Source organism: Aotus nancymaae, unplaced genomic scaffold (genome assembly GCF_030222135.1).
Source record: "Aotus nancymaae isolate 86718 unplaced genomic scaffold, 86718_ANA_hifiasm-v0.15.2.pri h1tg000016l, whole genome shotgun sequence".
In the NCBI taxonomy this organism is placed as follows: Eukaryota; Metazoa; Chordata; class Mammalia; order Primates; family Aotidae; genus Aotus; species Aotus nancymaae.
Window position 1 is genome coordinate 69,288,570 of NW_026988428.1, and position 7,132 is coordinate 69,295,701.

General features: G+C 52.7%; 1 pseudogene; it reads left to right on the forward strand.

The window, feature by feature from the left end:
- Positions 1 to 981: 981 nt before the first annotated feature.
- On the forward strand, positions 982 to 2,275 carry LOC135275337 (embryonic growth/differentiation factor 1-like; annotated as a pseudogene).
- Positions 2,276 to 7,132: the final 4,857 nt, after the last annotated feature.

The window sequence follows — 7,132 nt, forward strand, 5'->3', positions numbered from 1 at the left end:
GGTCAGGCCCCCCCAACCCCCACAGCTCCTATCAGCCAGAAGTGATGCCCCCCCCAGCTCGGTCAGTAAGCACTGAGGTATTTGCTAGTTCCTGGGGTATACGCAGCTCTGTTCCTGGGTTAGTGCACTAGGAAGGACACAGACTTTGGAGGCGTCAGAACCAAGTTGGAGGTTGCTGGATTGTTTATTTGTTTTGAGACAAGGTCTCAAACTCACTCTGCCACCCAGGCTGGGGTGCAGTGGCATGATCGCAGGTCCCTGCAGCCTCCATCTCTTGGGCTCAAGCAATCCTCCAGCCTCAGCCTCCCACGTAGTTGGGACTACAGGCATGTGCTGCCATGCCCACCTAATTTTTAAATTTTTTGTAGAGACAGGGTCTTGCTACATTGTCCAAGTTGGTCTCTAACTCCTGGGCTCAAGTGATCCTCTCACTTCAGCCTCCCAAAATACTGGGGTTCCAGGTGTCAGCCACTACACCCGGCCATTCGTTGGAGTTTTGTCTGTCCCGCTATTCACCTGTTTCTATCTGTGGACTTCAGTTTTCTAGCCTGTCAAATGGCATAAGAAAAAGCCTTCCAACAGCCAGGCACAGTGGCTCACGCCTGTAATCCCAGCACTTTGGGAGCCTAAGGCAGGCGGATCACTTGAGGTCAGGAGTTCGAGACCAGCCTGGTCAACGTGGTGAAACACTGTCTCTACTAAAAATACAAAAATTAGCTGGGCATGGTGGTGAGTGTCTGTAATCCCAGCTACTCAGGAGACTGAGACAGGAGAATCACTTGAACCCGGGAGGAGGAGGTTGCAGTGGGCCGAGATCATGCCACTGCACTCCAGCCTGGGCAACAGAGCGAGACTCCATCTCAAAAAAATAACAAATAGGACAATTTTTGGGGGGAGGGGTAAATAAAGAGTTCTAAATTTTAATATGCTTTCTTTTCCTTATGAAGACCTGAGCTTGGCAGTCAGAGCACAGCAGGTGACATGGGTGTTGGTGTGGAGAGGATGTCCGTGCGCCACGGGAAGTGGGAAGCCCTTCTGGTACTAGGAGCTAGTGGCCATACTGTGTGGACGCCAGTCCAGAGCCCAGGGACCAGGCCAGGTTCCCGGCATGGAGACTGCAAGGGCCGGGACGACTGCCTAGCATCTGTCCAGCAGCCAGGTAGGGTGGTATATGCCTCGGGAAGTACAGCAAAGACCCAGAGGGTGGCCCATGCGCCGGAGACCGCCTTTCCTGCTAAATCTAACACCTAGAAAGATGACCTCTTTGGGATTGTCCCCCGCGAGGCGGAACTTGCGAGGTGTCTTGCTCCAAGCATACTTGCAGCCGTTGATGTACATACTCCAGGAACAACCAAAGGAGAAGGAGGCACCGCAGGTGTTGGGGTCTTTGCCTTGGCAAGCGCAGGTCCGGTCACCGTTGAGGCCGCATCTCCGGCTGGTGGGGTTCCCATACTTCCGGAGGGTGTCCGTGAGCTCCTGGTAGAGGGTGTCGCCGAGGCTACGGGGGATGCCCTCCCAGGCCACCATGAGGATGACGATCACGGCATTCTGACAGTGGTGGCCTGCCCGGTGCCGCACCAGGCAGAGCAGCTTCTCCTGGAGCTGCGTTTCGCGGCGGCGGAGGCTCCGGAGGGCGGGTGGGAGCTGAGCGTGGCGCTGGCGGGTTAGGGCGCAGGGGCGAGCCCCGGGCTGGTGCTGCTCCGCCAGGCGGTGCCCACCCTGGGGCCGCCGGTGCGCGCAGAGCTGCTGGGCGCCGCCTGGGATCGGAACGCCTCGTGGCCGCGCAGCCTCCGCCTGGCGCTGGCGCTGCGCTACGCCCCCCGACCCCTGCGGCCTGCGCGCGCCTGGCCAAGGCCTCGCTGCTGCTGGTGACTCTCGACCCGCTCCTACGCCACCCCCTTGCCTGGCCGCTGCGCGGCGCCGAACTCGTGTTGGGCGGCGGTCCCGGGGGCGCGTGTCGCGCGCGACGGCTATACGTGAGCTTCCGCGAGGTGGGCTGGCACCGATGGGTCATCGCGCCGCGCGGCTTCCTGGCCAAGTATTGCCAGGGTCAGTGCGCGCTGCCCGCCGCGCTGTCGGGGCCGGGGGTCCGCCTGAGCTCAACCACGCCGTACTGCACGCGCTCATGCACGCAGCCGCCCCGGGAGCCGCCGACCTGCCCTGCTGCGTGCCCGCGCGCCTGTCGCCCATCTCCGTGCTCTTCTTTGACAGCAGCGATAACGTGGTGCTGCAGCAGTATGAGGACATGGTGGTGGACGAGTGTGGCTGCCGCTAACCAGGCTCAGGCAGGAATGTGGGCCCAATAAACGCCCCCGTGGTCTGCTCTGCCGGTCTCCTGGGACTCCTTGCCTGGGGGTGGGGGTTGAAAAAAAAAAAAAAAAAACAGCCCATGCCTGTAGTCCCAGCTGCTGGGGAGGCTGAGGCTGGAGAATCACTTGAACCTGAGAGATGGAGGTTGTAGTGAGTTGAGATCGTGACACCACACTCCAGCTTCGGCAACAGAGAGAAACTCTGTCTCAAAAAAAAAAAAAAAAAAACGAGGAAAGAAGAAACCTTCCCCACAAAGGTGTCAGTAATGAGAGCTAAATCAGAGTATATGCAGAAGAGAACGACAAGACTTTTCTAGTCTTTAGGAATTTCTGCAGAGACCCAAGGCTGAGAGCAAGGGATGAGCAGTGTGGGGTGAGCAGCGCGGGGTGAGCAGTGCCCACACCTTAAGAGGGATGCCAGAGACACCTTCAGGACTCGGCAGGAGAACAGAACTATCGTATGTGGCCCCCGCTCACCTGCATCGAAGTCATGCTTGGGGGAGGATTTATTAAAAGAGTTCTGCCCTTGACCAGGCGGGGTGGCTCACACCTGTAATCCCAACACTTTGGGAGGCCGAGGTCGGCGGATCACGAGGTCAGGAGTTCGAGACCAGCCTGACCAACATGGTGAAACCCTGTCTCTACTAAAAATACAAAAATTAGCTGGGTGTGGTGGCGCATGCCTGTAATCCCAGCTACTAGGGAGGCTCAGGCAAGAGAATCGCTTGAACCCAGGATGTGGAGGTTGCAGCGAGCCAAGATTGTGCCACTGCACTCCAACCTGGGCGACAGAGTGAGACTCTGTCTCAGTAGTAATAATAATAAATACAAAAACTAGCTGGGTGTCATCGTACAAGTCTGTAGTCCCAGCTACTCAGGAGGCTGAGGCAAGAGGATTGCTTGAGTCTAGGAGTTCAAGACCAGCCTGAACAACATAGTGAGACTGCCATCTCTAAAAGATGAATAAATAAATAATAAAGAGTTCCACTCTTAAGCTGAGTAAGGGGCTTCAGGTGACACCCCCCACAGAGGGCAGTGCTTTCCAGGAAGGAAGCTGGCCTTTTCCCCCTGGCTGGACACCAGCTAAATGCCAAGCCTCCTGTACCAGGGCACCTGAGGGGCGTGCACAGAAGTCATCCTCAGGACACCCAGATGCATGTGATCTGGCATTCAGGGAGATGGATCCTGGGGCCTGACTCCCCCCAGGGAGATACCAGATGGAGCAGTCTGCAGTGTCATGGCGGGGGATAGGGTGGCAGTGGGGGAGGCTTCCCTTCCTGACCTCTTCCAGGGGTCAGATGGACACCATGGAGGGAGACAGATGCTCATGAGAGGGAACCCCTTGCAGGATCTTCTGCCCCGGCAAGAAGGCCGGGCTGGAAAGGCGCCCCTGCAAGGAGGAATTGGGCAAAGCAGAAACCAGGGCCAGAGGCCCCAAAACACCCACAAAAGTGCCCCCCCACCCTCCCTCTGGGCATCTGCCACAGGGAAGGCACTAACAGGCAGCAAAAACAGCTCCCGACACAGGCGATGCTCGGCTGTTCTGAGCCGTCCTTCCTCACCTGCTCATCTCTGGATGGGACAGAATCTCGAGGGGAGGCATGGTGTCGGGATGCTGGTAGAAGATGGAACAAGGAGAACAAGACGATACTACAGCCCCCCACGTCCCAAGGCAAGTTTCTGGTCCTGGAAAGAAGCTTCATTTGGGGCCGGGCATGGTGGCTCGTGCCTGTAATCCCAGCACTTTGGGAGGCCGAGGTGGGCGGATCATGAGGTCAGGAATTTGAGACCAGCCTGACCAACATGGTGAAATCCTGTCTCTACTAAAAATACGAAAATTAGCCGGGTGCAGTGGCGCATGTCTGTGATCCCAGCTACTCAGGAGGCTGAGGCAGGAGAATCACTTGAACCCTGGAGGTAGAGGTTGCACTGAGCTGAGATCATGCCCCTGCACTCCAGCCTGGGCAACAATGCAAGACTCCATCTCAAAAAATAAAATAAGATACAAAAATTAGCCAGGTGTGGTGGCTTGCACCTGTAATTCCAGCTACTCAGGAGGCTGAAGCAGGAGAATCGCTTGAACCCAGGAGGCAGAAGTTGCAGTGAGCTGAGATCATGCCACTGCATTCCAGCCTCGGCGACAGAGACACTCAGTCTCAAAAAAAAAAAAAAAAAAAAAAAGAAGAAATTTATTTGGAAGCAGGGCTAAAGTTTTGATTTCAATGATTTCAATGAGACCAGTCTGTTTAGCTCCTGCATGTGCCTGGAGAAGCGATGGGCTCTGGCCATGGGTGGGAGATGCAGCCAAACTAGTGGGAGGACCACAGAGCCGTGCCTGGTTCACTTTCCCCAAGTCCAGCCTGCTCCGTGAACCTGCTGTACACACAAGCATATCCATGTCTGCAGGCACCGGCCCAGGGCCGTGGAGCTGGGAGAGGCAGGGAGCTCCGGCCCCTCTGCTCGCGGCCAGGCTGGCGTCATCCTCCCCGAAGCAGTGGCCCTTCCCCCTGCTGGAGGATGGGCAGGGCTGGGGCTTTGCGGAGCCAGGGACACTGCTGCACACGGAACTCTTGGGCTCTGGTCTCCACCCTGTGGGCTCTCTGTCCATGGACAAGCCCCATAACCCTCGGCGCCTCCTGGGACCCAAACCAGCATGAGCCCAAGTGGGAACATGAATTCTGGCGTGAGGACAGAGTGGTCTGGGAAGGCTTCTGGAGGAAGCGGCCTTTGAGTTGAGATTTGCAGAAGGAGGACTTCAGGATTCACAAGAGAGGAGATGGTGCTCTTAGTGGAAGACATGGACACGTGCAAAGTCTGGGAAGCGTGTGTGCCCATGTGGCTGGCATGGCCACAGCTCAAGGTCCCTGAAGGGCTGTGATGGGATATGGATTCAGAACAGTCGACGTGACCGTGATTGACACTGCCCCCAGCTAATTGTTTTTTTTTAGTAGAGACGGTGTTTCTCCATGTTGGTTAGGCTGATCTCAAACTCCTGATCCTCCTGCCTTGGCCTCCGAAAGTGCTGGGATTACAGGCATAAGCCACCATGCCTGGCCTCTTTTAGCTATTTTATAATATACAATAAATTATTGTTTACCATTATCACTCTGTTGTACTATCAACTACTATATCTTATTCTTTCTAACTGTATTTTTGTACCCATTAATTGTTCCTGTGCACTCCCTCCAGCCCACTACTCTCCCCAGCCTCTGGTAACCATCATTCTATTCTCTATCTCCATGAGTTCAATCATTTTTATTTTTAGCACCCACAAATGACTGGGAGCATGCAAAATTCGTCTTTCTGTGTCTGGCTTATTTTAGTTAACATGGTGATCTCCAGTTCTACACTTCTTCTTGCAAATAACAGATTCTATTCTTTCTAATAGCTGAATAATATTCCATTGTGTATATGTACCATATTTTCCTTATCCATTCACCTGTGGATGGACACTTAGATTGCTTCTAAATCTTGGCTATTGTGAATAGTACTGCAGTCAATATAGAAATGTAGACATTTCTTTGATATGCTGATTTTCTTTCTTTTGGGTATATACCCAGCAGTAGGATTCCTATGTCATAAACAAGTTCTCTTTTTAGTTTTTTGAGGACCCTCCAAACCGTTCTCCATGGTGGTTGCACTAATCTACATTCCCACCAACAGTGTACCAGGGTTCCCTTTTCTCCACACTCTCATTAGCATTTGTTACTGCCTGTCTTTTGGCTATAAGCCATTTTAACTGGAGTGGGATGATAGCTCATTGAAGTTTTAATTTGCATTTCTCTGATGATCAATGATGTTGAGGACCTTCTCATATACCCATTTGCCATTTATACGTCTTCTTTTGAGAAATGTCTATTCTGATCTTTTGCACATTTTAAATCAGATTATTAGAGCTTTTTTTCCTATTTAGTTTTTCCCCTGAACTCCTTATATACTCTGGTTTTTAATCCCTCATCAGATGGATTCAGGATTGGGTTTTGTCTTTATTTTACACCCAATTCTAAACCATTAAATGCTGTCAAGTGGAGAAGTGACTTAATATTTATATTGGAAGATGCCTTTGTGCATTTGCTCTCTATTGCTGTGTAACATACCAGCCTGGCATGGTGGCTCACACCTGTAATCCCAGCACTTTGGGAGGCCGAGGCAGGCGGATCACAAGGTCAGGAGTTCGAGACCAGCCGGGCCAACATTATGAACCCTGTCTTTATTAAAATACAGAACTTAGCCAGGTGTGGTAGCACACACCTGTAATCCTAGCTACTCAGGAGGCTGACACAGGAGAATCACTTGAACTCCAGAGGCAGAGGTTGCAGTGAGCTGAGATTGTGCCACTGCACTCCAGCCCAGGGGACAAAGTGAGAGAGTGAGACTCTGTCTCAGAAAACAAACAAACAGACAAACAAACAAGAAAAATAAACCACCCAAGGTATAAATTTACAATGATGTTTATTAGTCTTCTCACACTTCTGGAGGCTGACTAGACTCACCCGGGCAGTTCTGGCTCAGGATGTGGTTGCTTTCAAACAGTTTGGAGTTAGAATAGTGTCAAAGGTTTCCTTGCTCAAATATCTCCTAGTTAATGCATGCTGTCAGCCAGGGCTTAGCTGGGGCTACCTGGTGGAATACCCACACATAACCTCCCTACCTGGCCTGGGCTTTCTCACAAAATGATGAATGGGTTCTAAGTGCACACCTCCCAGGAAGGAGAGCCAAGTGGAAACAGTATCATCTTTTAAGACCTAACTTTGGCAGGTCAAGAGCAGCACTTCTACTGTATTCTACTTACAGAAGCAGGGGTCTAAGCTCATTTTCAAGGG